Source organism: Cephus cinctus, unplaced genomic scaffold (assembly GCF_000341935.2).
Source record: "Cephus cinctus unplaced genomic scaffold, Ccin1 Ccin1_scaffold0230, whole genome shotgun sequence".
In the NCBI taxonomy this organism is placed as follows: Eukaryota; Metazoa; Arthropoda; class Insecta; order Hymenoptera; family Cephidae; genus Cephus; species Cephus cinctus.
In genome coordinates this window covers 1,011,461-1,025,636 of record NW_014332946.1, presented here as the reverse complement: position 1 = coordinate 1,025,636, position 14,176 = coordinate 1,011,461, and the positions used below count along the sequence as shown (strand labels likewise).

Below are 14,176 nucleotides of genomic sequence, written 5' to 3'. Positions count from 1 at the left end.
TTTTTTTTTTTTTTTTTTTTTTTTTTTTTTTTTTTTTTTTTTTTTTTTTTTTTTTTTTTTTTGAGGGGAGTAGAAAATATTGTGAAATCAGCCTAAGGTTTGTCTCTGAGAATTTATACGTGTCTTCCTTAATTAATTCACAGACGAATATCTCGACTACTAAAATTGCTGCCACCTGTGTGCGACTCTTGGAAAGGTAATTAGTACGTGGATGTTACGCAAAGCTTCTCTGAGCCAAGTATCATACCTTCGTCGTCCCTTTACGACTAATTAATGTAATGCATATTAAGTTGTATTCGGTACAACAGCGTGTTCTGCCATTTTACCATCCAATTACTCCAATCTCTACAACATTGCATGATGTAGAAGTATTCTCGGTGTGTTTATTTTAAAAAAAATTAAAATTAATTTTCCATTAGTTGCATTAAAATATTTTTATATTCTTTTTATCTTGGAATTTTTTGACTGAAATGGATCAGGATATATATATATATATATATATATTGACCAATGGATTCTTACGACTCCCTAGGTCCACGATGTATAATGGCAGATCCGTGTGATATTTTTCCCTTGGGCGCCAGCTGTAAAACGCACGTCACATTATAGAACAGACTCAAAGTCTCCGTAACTAGCCGCGACCTAGTTTATACAGGAGGAGTTGGATTGGAGATGTGAAAAAAAATTCGCGGAAAACCAGACGGTTTCAAAAATTCAAACAGCAGGCTGGACGAGACGATTGGAAAAAGAAGATTTACTTGGCGATCCCGACAACAGCGGGCGACTTTATTTCCCATGAAGGAAACAGGACAGACGCTTTCAGACAGAATGAATAATTCAAAATCAAAGTAACAAAAAGAAAAACAGAAAGCATCGGCTTCGAAACTTAATCGCGAAGATTAATGGCTTGGCGATCTGGGAGACATGACTGAGCGTTTCGTACAGAGGGTCCTTATACCTGAGCACGCTAAGCGACTAGGGCGGGTTCTGGTTGTTGTTACTTTGACAAATATAGGTTAAGCCGGATAGCGCGTGATTGAAAATTCTTTAAATACAATAAAATTGCAAAAATTTTCGCTAAAGATATTTTGGCCTTCGGTGTTTTTCGTAATCGCAAATTACGAATTTTTCAACCCATTTTTGTTACGAGTTCAAAATATTCCGTTGCAATATATATATATGTATATATTATGCTCGTCTATGTCGAGTTTTCTAACGAGATCTTTGATCTTAGTCTCTGACATTATAACGCTAACTAACCGCTGGTTTATGTAACTTACTGGCTGCACGGTCTGGCCCGATTAAAAAAAATAAATAAATAGCGCCACCTTCAAACTGCGGGATACGCGAATTCTGTATTTTGCAAAATGAATTACCGCCATAGCTGTGACGATTTGATGATGATGAGCTCGAGTCACTAGTGAATGATAGCTTTTTTGAAAATTCGACTATGGACCTTAGCAATCGCGTTACCTCGTGAAACGTTACAGTGTGGAGGAAGCATAATTCGAAAAGAACGTATTTAGGTAAAAATCTGTATTTTGTACCAGTATGAAAATGGAAAAATTTTAAGAAAAATTATTACAAAAAAATATCGATTATGCATTTTTAGGATTCGGGTGAGTGACGTTACAAATTTATTATCATAATGGCGGATACTCATACGTATCGAATAAACTAGCCTGTAGTCATAAAAATAACGAACTGTCAAATTTTCATAACATAAACGTCGATATAGAATTTATGAAAAATTTAATAATTTTAATTCGCAAGAAAATTGTTTTTAGCATATGTAGATGGATGAAATCCATAGGGAATAAGTTAAGAAAAAAAAGTAACTAGGGTCCATCGATGAGCCTGCACTGGCAAGTAAGACCAACCGAATGTCATTAGGCCAATACGTATCGATATATTTATCGAAAATGACAGATAAAAAGTGTAGTAACTTTAAAAGCTTTTGTAAATGCAATCACGTATACCTAACCTATACATAAATATTGAATGATTGAAAACCCGTGAAATGCACTTAGGTCATTTCCTTTCTCTCGTATATCTTTTTTAGCTTCATTTCAATTTCGTGTCCTGTTTTCATCGAGACGACAATTCCGACGTCCAGCAGTTGACCAGAGTCTTAAATATTTCCATTTACGAGGTCCGGTAACACTCGTGAACTGTAAAGTCCATTTAATTTAACGTTGCCCATAAGGCATTAGAGTTACGACGGAACCCGAACGATTCCGAAGTAAGTCGAACGGACGTCCACGTAGCGTGAAGCTCTCTCTAGGGAATTCGGTACGTTTTTCACTCCGACTCCTAAACTGAATTCTGTTCCTGCCTCTTCCGGGACATTGAATTTCTGATTTCTCGATCAGAATTTTTTCTTTCTTCCTTTACGGCAACCAAATCGTCTAGGTGCCTTTCGTTTAACGATAATATCTCCTTGTACAGCCCATACGAGTTATAGGTATACTGAGATACGTATCTTCCTTCAGATTCCAAAGGACTTATGTTCGCATAAAAGGACCATAGAAATCGGTTTTTCGGGGACGGAAAGGAAAATAAAGAAATAAAGTATATCAAACGGTAGAAAGTTATTTGATTGTATGCTTTTTGGTCTTCTTGTCGCTTCTTGAGTTTCTTTTTTGGTAAAAAAAAATGGGAGAAAAAGTTGTGTAAAGGGAGGCCAACAGGGGGGGATGGTCTTGAAACGAAATATTTGTAAAATTTACATTGAAATCCGATGATCTCTCTGTTAATACATTTGACATTTTGAAAATGGCGAAATTCTTCAAATTTGGGAAATGGGAGAAAAAAATGGCGTTAAAGGAGACCGACAGGGGGAGACGGTCTTGTAAAGAAATATTTATAAAATCTACATTGGAATCCGATGCTCTCTCTGTTAATACATTTGACATTTTGAAATTGGCGAAATTCTTCAAATTTAAATGAGAAAGTCAGGCTAGATAGACGTTCCTACGATGAATAGAATCCTTATCGACTTTGTATTTTTCAAGCTGCTGATATTTTCATAATTTGATTCTTCCATGTTTTTTTTTTTTTTTATGTATTTTTGTAACTTTATATATGCACAATATATATGCCTTAAGGGACGATACGGCGAACGAATTTTTAAAAATATTTTTCAAAAAGCACGAGAAAGCTAAAATTTTTGTACACGGACTTTGTTCTGCAAAGCTTTTTTTAAAATCATTCTCCTTTCATCCCTTAACCTTCTTGTTAAATTGTCTGAACAGCCTTTTTAATTAATTGCCAATATCCCGTATACATACGTCTCCGGTTCTGATATGAATCAGGATAGGAGGTGATAGTGGGGATTGAGTTATCAAAAGAAGAAATTTGAACAGTTCTATTTTCGGTTCATGATATAATATCTTTACTGTATACCATATAGTACAATTGATACGGATTTCACCGTGAGTTATAATAACACGTGGACCTTAAGAAATAATGTTAAACAAGGAAAAAAAAAGTCCATTTTAAAAAAAAACCAGTTAAGACACAAATGTTTTTTTTCTAAATAAACATGACTTTCAAAATCGAATCAGCGTAAAAGACAGGGGCTCATATGCCGTAATACGGAGATTCGAATTTTCCCTAAAATATATAAATTTTTCGTATTTACCGCGCTAAAATACGAACACCCGATACCAGTGCAATCATTCTATCATTTGAATGGGATACATCGATTTCCGGTTATTCGAATACCGGTTTTTTTTTAATTTTTAATTACCTTATAAATAATACACTCACACTCACACACTCTTAGTCGCTAATTAATTAATTAATTAACCTAAATATTACACTTAGTCGATTCAACATAACCTATCTAAAAGAATTTGTTTCCTTTACAATAAATTACAATGGCGCATGTCTTACGGCTCTCGGTTTACATTTCCCTTTTTTTTTCGTTAAATATTCCTATACTTAAATCCTATATTTACAGTTTTCGTTATATATTACATTTACGTATTTTTATATATATATATATATATTTTTGTTGGTAGAGGCTGAGGAGCAATTTTTGTTGGGAGTGGAGGACAAACATCTCATTTACATGTTCCTTTAATCGACATCGAACACCGAAAAGTCATCGTAATAATTAATTATTTGGAAATACGACGTCTCAACATCACGAGTAACGTAGACGTAAACATCGATACAACGTTAATGAGTTTTTTTAAATTAATTTATTTCGTAATTATTCCCGCTGCCCGTAGCCTCTCGAGAATCGATCCTCCGCTCGATATACAAAATAAGAGACGTCAATGACGTCACAGCTAATATTTACGTACACGTAATTCCGAACAGTATAATTAATGATTAACGGACGCCCGAACTGATCCCAAGTGAACTTCCGTAATGAAAACGTCGCCCTTAGACTTTAAAAGGGATCGCAACTTCTTTCACGAGCAATGAATAGAAAACTTTAATAAGAGAGGAAAGTTCGATGGGACCTTTTTTCGCCTCTCCTGCGTCCCACTAATTCCCAGAATGGAAGCTCAAACCTTTTGCTACATTTTCCCTCGAATCGATTCTTATCTTGTGCGACATTAGGTGCGCGTTGCCGCCACCAGGAGGCCAGCTGTCGCTACGTATCTCGCAGGTACATAAATCACAGTTTCAATTTGTCTTTCGTGAAGATATAGGAAGATATCGAGAGAAAGGTGAAAAAGAAAGAGAAGAGACACTACAAAAGAATAAGAAGGACGAGAAAATAGACAAAGCGACCAAAGAATGGCTACCAAAAAAAAAGGAACAAAGCCCAAAAAGGATCTAATGCTTCTAGGGCAGTCGCGCGGGTGGAAACCAGATGATGCCAGACGAAATGGTTAAAGTGGGTCGTAAAATTTTTTTTTTTAAGTTTGATAACTTTTTTTTCTCGTAATTTAATTATCATGCAATATCCAGATACGACCCTGAATTTCTCACTATCCGTCTCATCCTATGGATACAAAATCACGCGTCCTAGTTACCAATTTCCAGCTATTATTATTTTTCTCCTTTTTTAATTCCACCCTCGTCTTCTTCATCTACCGTTTTCATTACCCACTGAGGTATATCGGTACCAGGACCGTACCACCTGACCATCGTGCCCCCTATTTTCTAGTTACTCAGGAACGTCCGAACCGCGTCAGATTATTACTCCCAATGAGAAGGGGTGTCTCAATCGATGTCCGATCCTGGGGGTCGTGACCTATCTTTTGAAGTGACAGGACGAATCGTCAATAATTCCCGAATGACGATATGGCGCAACTTTGTCCTCCCTCCTATTTCCCACGAAAAGTCCATTCAAGGTTCGCAGTAAAGAGTGCGAGAGAGAGAAAGAGAGGAAAGTGGACCCTTTTAGATGATAAGAGAGACGCAACCTGAATTACCAAATGGGTCGGACGACTGGATGAATATACGAATATGCAGACTAGGTATATAAAAGACATCCCGAAGAAAGCCCAACTGGCAAAATATCGCCAACGAGCAATCAAGTGTCAGGCTGTACGTAGATCGATGATAAGAGAAGCCCACTTGAGTCGTCGGGACGCCGACATCAGCCAGGAGGAAGGAGAGAGCTTTCTCTGAAGTTGTAAGGAAGAGATACGACCCAGTTCCTATGGGGGAGGTTGAAATAGAAAAAAAAATCAAAGTCCAAGGGTTGAGTCTTCGGTTAGGAGCGACGCTCGTAGCAATTTCCATTGTTCGGGACGCCTTGGTTGAGCTTGGAGCTCTGATTTACTTCGCAAGACCCTAAAAACGCATATGCAGCGTCCTTGGGTCGTTAAAGAGAACATAGACATAGGAATACTTACGAGCTGTGAGGTATATGCGTATATAAGGGGTGGCGTAATCGAAACGAAGTTTCATTGGATTTGAGAAAGGTTAGAAAATTTAATTTGGAAAATGTACCTCTGACCATGTTCCAAATTACTTAAGATGTCCCTTAAGGTTTGTATGTGCTGCTAAAACGGTGCTCTCATATACTCTTATCCTCGGAATTCACCCTCACTGACATACCAGGGACCCTGTCAATTTATTTAACAAGACCAGAAGACCCGTGACGGACAACCTCATCTACCGAATGATACAGTGGACTGCGGTTCAAGGAAAGGTACTGGTTGGCCAATACAGTGGGACCGAATGTTCTGCAGTCTTATAGGTTAGGTAGGGCATCTGTACCTAACCTGATCTAACAAATGCTACAGTGCACTGTGGTTCAAGGAAAGGTACTGGTTGGCCAATACAGTGGGACCGAATGTTCTGCAGTCTTATAGGTTAGGTAGGGCATCTGTACCTAACCTGATCTAACAAATGCTACAGTGCACTGTGGTTCAAGGAAAGGTACTGGTTGGCCAATACAGTGGGACCGAATGTTCTGCAGTCTTATAGGTTAGGTAGGGCATCTGTACCTAACCTGATCTAACAAATGCTACAGTGCACTGTGGTTCAAGGAAAGGTACTGGTTGGCCAATACAGTGGGACCGAATGTTCTGCAGTCTTATAGGTTAGGTACGAGGGCATCTGTACATAACCTACAAAGTGGGCAGATAACCGTATATAAGGGATGACATGAAACTAATGAAATTCCAATAAAGATTCTCCGATCTCTGAACCATAAGTAACACTTTCGTAGATGTAGATGGAGTTTCAAAGTTTTCTACGTCTAACGTCGGCGTCGCTTCCACAGCCGATACTATAAGCTTCCACCTCGGACATCGAAGTTCGATCTCGAGAGTGCGAAGCGACACCGTGCACTAAAGATGATATCGATAAGGATCGTCCAGGCTGAGTTTAATTGGCTGCGACTCTCCGAAGCGAGCGGATCGTTTACGTGGAGTCGTGCTTGAAAATAAACACTGGCTACGCGAATTGCTAGACTCACACGTGGGCCACAAGAAATCTCACGCTTTCAAACTCCACGTTGAGCTCCACGGGGGGCACGATAGCTGGCGTCTCTCTGACGTATTCCCGCAGCTTTAAATAGGATCCGCTATGCATTACCGTGAAACTCTTTTGTTCTGGGATACGCGGAATGGCGAATACTACTAAAACGTGCATTGAGCATTGGTTATAGAAAAAATCAGTCGGGTGAGACGCGCTAATAAAATACAAATGGAAGTTTTCGTAAGATTTAGGGCTATCCTCTTAAATCGCTTTATATACACTTCGAAACGTCGAGCCGTTCGGGCGCCAATTTTGAAAATTTTTCACACTTAAGAAATAACGTCACGCGCACCTAACGTAAATACAATCTGATACCCAAGACTCCATATCTGTACAATAACGTTACGTACTTTACTATCATCACGTATATTGAGTAAATAATAACAGTTCCCGCCTTCTCTTCTTTCTTTCCTTTCCTCGTTACGACAAAACCCGATCGCTTCGCCTTAAAGTAATTTTCCGTAACGTAAAATTTTGTGTTTCTTCATTCAATTCGTTTATCGAAGTCTTAAAATAATATTTTTTTTTGTTCGGCCAAAACACGCATTCGCACGTGTCCTCGCAAACACCCCGTGCGCATGCGCGTTCACGCCGAATCCTCCAGTTGTCTCGGTTGTTACGCCCTTAAGGTCAATTCATAGTTCCGTTACCTTCTCGGCGCCCCAGCGCATTAATTTATTGGCTATACGTGCTCTTACCTGAAACAAATAAAATATATATTATCCCATAGACGTAGGCACTCTGGATATTAAATGTTTCACGGCAACTTCTAAGGGTAGATCACAGACCTTATTATACTATCCTGCGGTACTATACCACCGTGTACATTTAATATAGTACTGTGCTACTCCGTATTACTTGTACGTACACCAAACCAAGAGCCGGTATGCTTAGTAACAATTTGCGGTGAATTTTCCAAAGAAACTTTATGGTATAGCTACATAGGGTATACGGGTACGTATATCACTAGGTGGTAGAAAAACAAAAAATTGAAAAATTTTTTTATACTTTGTTTTTGGACCACCGTGCATATTATATGCTCTACCTGGTGATCTTGTTTAGGGTGGTAGAAAAAAAAAACATTCATCTGGCTTATTAAACCGTACCTCAAAGTCTCTGCGCAGAGCCTGCTTGATCCCTGGGGACAAATTTATATAACACTAAGATTCTTTCGGTCTACCAAGAAACGTTGTCGTATCATCTTATCATCGCTATACCGTTTTACAGCTACTTGGCAGCATGCAGACGTTTTCGTGAGAGTTCTCAGGGGAATAAAAGAAAAAATGCTCTACCCATTATCACAGTGAGCGAGGAAATTTAACGAGGCGTTATGGGGTTACCGATGCGACGGCTGCTTGAAAAACTGAAACGGCAGCCTCCACGCACGTTTATCGTCGCGAACGTTTCACAAGTGGTCGCCCTCAAGTGACGCTCAGGACCGGCGTCGGTTGTACCGGGAAGGACGCTGCCGTCGATTATTTCTTATTCGACCGGTAGCAGCTGTTTCGGATTGCCGATATTTCCTTCTTGCTCTTGCAACCACGTGTCAGGAGTTTACGCCAAGGATGTGGCGACGCCGACGCTTTATAGTCCCATCGCTCGAGGATCCAGCTGTTACGCCGACGCCATGCGTCGGTTGTGCGACCGTAATGAAAATCTGCCCGTGTTCCGATAGTGATCAATATTTTTTTATTTTTTATTCTTATTTTTTTTATGTCTACGGTGTATCATTTTTTTATACTGTATCTATAGGTGGGACCGGTGACGTTTCACGTATGCCAGTTAAATTTTGGCAGGTCGTGTGACTTTTCGGGTAAAAAGTCTAGGGTCTTAATTATTGATCGGTTTTGATTTACGCGTACAGTCAGTGACGAAAAATCGGTAATATAGACTCGTCTTGGTGGCAGTATAAAAAAATATTAATAATCCATTTACATAAAACACTTTTTTTTCCCAGGTTTACGTGACTTGCCGACAGTTGCGCAACACTCGGGCGAGATTTGGTTTCAGTGATTTTGGCAATTCTCATGGAAACGACCGAATTCTTTTTGTATATTGGCCAATGTCGCGGTATGGTATTCCGGCTAGGGTGGTAAGTCTGAGACTTAGGATTTCCTTTGGCAAGGAGAAATTTTTATTTTTTTCTTGGAAAATTTTTCTAAAGTTAGATTTCATCGTGAACGCGATTGCCGAGGGCGGATAACGTGAGCGACTTGCTTATATATATATATATATATATATGTGCATTCAAAGTGTGTAATATATATAGGAACGTGCGTCAGTACAAAGCAGGCTTCCAACATTACAGATTGGTAGGAACGAATTTGATCAACGAGACGCTGAACGCGTCTTACCAGTTTCTTAGTAAAATTCAATTTTCTACCGTTACGCAGGAATTTTCTAAGGGACGAAAAACAACCCCCTGAGGCTGTGATTCAATTATTTATTCGAGATCCGTATATGCTGCCTCCCTATATACATTGCGCATCCAATTTGAATTTATTTACGTGAAAGAATTGCTGGCCATTTTTTTTGCTCTTTGGAAATCGAGATTTGAGATTGTCACCCTTTCACGTATATTTGTACAGTCGATCTTAGGCGTTCGACAGGCTGATTTTCTGAATTCGCGAAAAATTCGAATCTTGGGGAATGACAGGCGATTTTCTTATAAAGTTACAAAAATGTTTTGGTAAAATAAAACAGTGAAATATATTTCAGTGGGAAATTCGAAAATTAGCAAAAAAATTTTTATACATAGCCACGTGTATTTTTTTGCATTATTTTCGAATTCTGAATAAAGACCACGTTGAACTCGTGGACCGACGTTCCGATTCGTTTTTTGAATGCGTGTATACGTGACGTATCTATTTCCGTAGCTTTTGAAAAAAGAAGTCACGGGAAACAGCGAAACGGTTGGATTCCACAATGCGTTTTTGGGGTTGATTGAAACTCTAGCGTGGGACATGAGACAGTAGTCAAAATGACCGATTATTGCATTCTGGGTAACCAATTTTAAGCGAGCCACAAAAGGCTGTTGGAACCAGCAATTTCTGGAAAATTGTACCAACCAATTGGAAAGTGTTGAACGAATTTTCAAAATAGTGTCTGTCGCAGTTGCATCGAATTCTCCGGTTGTTTCCGAATCGGACGAATCCTGCGATGATGCTGATTGTCTATTGACGATTCAGATTTACTAGTCGATAACGCCTAAAAACTCCTACTAATTTACACTAGTCTCTTGCCAAGTCTGACAGTAATGTTAACCAACGATGAAAAGGTCATGTAACATATTTATAATGTTTTCAGGTCACGATAAATTTCGCAGGAGAAATTAACCGACAGAAAAATTGAAATGGCGTAAACCAAAAATTACCACGTTCCGGACGAATTTCATGGAGGCAGTACAGTCTGTCTAAGAATTTTGGTAAAATGACAAAAAAAATTCCAAATGTTGGTGACTACACTTTACGGACAACGGCTACCTTCCAGAGATCTACGAGACACGTGAAAAGGACAAGGGACGCGAATTGATCCCAGGAGACACTACTCATTCGTTACCCATTCTGACAACGTAATTCTCGCTGATAACGCTATCCGACGGTTATCAGGATTTTTGTATCAAACTGAAAATAACACCGATCGCTTCTGAAATCACGCTGTACATATATACATAAAACTTTCGTACATCCCATATGTCTCTTCGTAATCAAGTACACGTATACACAATATACAGAGCTGTTACAGGGTAAAAGCACCAGCGGCCAGTTGGCCCATCCATTTAATTTCTATAGGAAAGCCTGGCTGAAGTAGCAAGTTCAGCCGCCGGTATATTTGAACTGATTAGTTCTGTACGACCAGTTGGGATAACATATGTTGTGGTACCTGCGTATATTTTCGATATAATGGAGCATAAAACATTTTTTTTGTTCCTTCAATTTTACAAGCACGAGTAGCAACGCTTTAACGCAATTGGCTGTAAATTATTGATCGCCAGCTTGGATTATGGTTCCCTTATTTTGTTTCGTTACACAACGCCATTTTCTCCAAGAGAATGATCGTAGCTCCTTTCATTAACTTTTTTGCAATTTCACCCTTTCGATTTCATCCCTTGAATTTGTAGTCTGAAAGATGATTAAAGGAACCCTTTCACCTCTGGGTCACTGTGAGGTCTTCGGAAAGGCTTCGTTCAGGCGAAATCCTTCAGAATTTCAACATCGTGTAACATTCTGGTACGTGGATATACACTTAGAGGGCCGAAAGTGTTATGTCACCAGGTATATGAAGCAACCCTGGTTAATAATTAAAGTCCATTAAGACAGGGACTTGATTAATAATCAATCATAATGTTTACCGGCATTACCGACCTTTGAACTGGTTTTTCTTTAGGGACTCATCAGTCAGCATAGATTCATCGCCTTTAGGAACGTCGGCGTAAATCCATTCATTATAGGCTGGATATTCTGACCGTTATTAGGATACCATATTGATCTCGTAACCGCAAGCTGACCACGTAATTTTTTTTCAGCTTTGAAGGGGAAAGTAATTGATTTATATATTACGTAATAATGAGTTTCCCATGCCGCATTAGTCGTAATAAATTTCTTCTCTCGGACATCCAGGAAGCGCCGCAGGGTTTGGATCTTCCGTAAAATCATTTGTCCCAACCAGGAATCGAACCCGGTGCCTACGAGCAGTCTAGCCAGGACACGAACCACTTTTTTAAAACATATATTTTTGGTTCCATACAATTATTCAAGGTACATGTATACAAAAATATTTAAAAAAAAAAGCACAAGTAACGTCTAACATATTATGACCGTCAATCAGTGACTGTAAATTTCAGTACTCGGTCAAAAATTGTTTTTTAATCCGAGCAACGTTACGTTTGGTGTCATTCACGCATTTTTTTTTAAATCTTGTGAAAATTTTTCTATTTTCTTCAATTTTAACAGAAAACTCACCCGTTAAACTATTTTGAGTTAGGACACTAACCACTGTGCTACCGAACGGTTTCTTCCGATAGTTCCTGTTTATTTATTTTTTAGCTATTCTTAGGCGGGCCTCCTCCAGCTCGTAACGCCACGTTACAATATATATAAAGATCATTCAGGACTACTGTACAACCTGAAGATAGTTATGTTCATTCGATTTTAATTAATTCCTACTTCAAAATTATCTTCGGGCGGTGCAATAGTCTTGAATGACCGTGTATACGTATAAACCCCCATTCATACAGGGCTATTTTTGGACCGGTGACGTCATCATCTGCTTCCAAGCCTAGCCCTATACCAGCATCCCTGCTTCATAAATCAGGGATTTATAACCTTATAAGGTTCGACTGGTCAGCCAAGCTACCCTTCCGCCCGGTGTAGATTTGGGACTGGCTATATCGCAAAATCTTAACACGCCTTATGTCGCCAGTCCAGACCCGTAAGATCTTGTTTAAAGGGCTATAAGGCGTCGGGACGCTGACAAATGTCACGCAGCGGTGCTCGACGTACAGAATTCAATTTACGTTAATACTCGAACCGATAGCTATCGCGGTGAAATACGGCTCTGGTTATTGAGTTCTGGCAAAAGTTCCAGTACAAACAATGAAAACATCTGTTTGTCTTGATTTCGCGTGCAAACATCAACGTCCGATTCGCACACAATACGATCAGCTGGAATTGCACTGGGGGCTTTGCCAATATCGTTATATCCTCTATATGGAATAATCATCCTTGATGTAACTTTCGTTCGTTTCTATTTTCTTATTTATTGTGCCAACGTGGCGTACGAAGATAGTTATACAGTCAAGCCCCTCAATAATTGAACCTCTCGATAGCGAAGAGATTTTTTTTGACCACGTAATCTCTCAATAGTGAACAAACGTTCTCATCTTCCTTTTATAATCGCCAGGCGAACATCTTCGTCGGCCCCACCTTTGCTGTTGGCAGCAGTAAATCAAAATGGGGATATTCAATATCGAGAGGTTTCGCTCGTGAAACCGATCACTATGAAAGGGCATGAATGCATATATACATTATTCACTATGCTATAAATGTGTGTCCGGATGAGTTTCGTAAAATCTATTATTTATTTATTGCCGATGGTCCCAGTAACGGTAGTCTCGCCATACGCGAATATTATACGTTCATTGATATATTATACGTTCGGAGGGTTTGTGTGTACAGCGACGGATAAACAATCAGTGATTTTGATTGAAGTAGCTTTGCGATTTAAATTTGAATTTCAAAAGATTCGACATTTTTCGGGGAAAATAAAAAATGAACAAATCGGAAGTCCGTTCGGAGGCAGATCGAATAAGCCGATGTTAAGGGGATGATGGAAGGCTAGAGGGGTAGATAGGTGGGGTGTGGAGGAATAAGGAGAGATAGGGGAGAAAGATGCTGATTTTTTTTTTACGCAAGCTTTTCCTCTGCCTCTGAAGAATTATACTTCAAGGGTGGTACCAGTGGTATTAGTTACCCCAACTACGATGTGAAACGAAAAATCATCCAGGACTTTATGGGCGTCAGGAAATTTTGTTACACCTTGCAAATTCCACGGTCGAGAGAAAAAATTTATTTCGTTTATTTATAATTCGTAATCTGCAGAGTGCACGTTTGGGTAGTCGATATTTCGCGAATGGATGCTATGGATTGGCACCCTTGGAGGAGGGTCGGTAAATGCGAATATTTGAATAGCAATTTGTTTATGACAGAAGACTTATTTGAATAAAGAAGCAAAATTGCAGGCTCGGTAGGTTAACTCGTATATATATATATGTGACGCTATGAAAAGCGTGAGAATATAAGGGATGCTTACACAGGCCCTTGTACACTCTGTATTCGCAAAAGTAAGAACCCCATTGATATTACTTACTAGCCACTCGTAGATCCTTTTACCATTCCTTTTATACCTACAATCGTTTTCCGTTTGGTTCACCCTGTCCAGGATACTAGCCCCTTTAGTCGCTCAATAAAATAAAATTATCCCGAGGGTCTCCTGGATATCCCTGGATATCCTCGAGCACTCTATAGGCACCATGGAAGCAGTTTGCATCCTTAACGTAAGGCGGTGACCATTTCTACCCTTTCGGATCTGGTCGAAATTTTCGTTGCAGCTACAAAGGCTTCCTGACACTTTTTCTTTTCGTAACTCGTCACGTTCTCGGGGCACTTTGCTTTTTGCGAGGAACTTCGTAAACTCAAAAATATGAAGGTTTCACAAAAAGTAT

General features: G+C 39.2%; 1 protein-coding gene across 11 annotated transcripts in view; it reads right to left on the bottom strand.

The window, feature by feature from the left end:
* The window catches only part of LOC107265709 (allatostatin-A receptor), a 59,073-nt gene that overhangs the window by 29,205 nt on the left and 15,692 nt on the right, over nucleotides 1-14,176 (bottom strand). For 5 of the 11 annotated variants that reach the window (XM_015735433.2, XM_025082825.1, XM_025082824.1 and 2 more), the window contains one exon: nucleotides 3,919-7,652. The exons of the other annotated variants lie outside the window; for them this stretch is intronic. The gene's annotated coding sequence lies outside the window, so the exon portion shown is untranslated. Of the gene's footprint in view, nucleotides 1-3,918; nucleotides 7,653-14,176 lie in introns of those variants that run through there. 11 annotated transcript variants of the gene reach the window in all.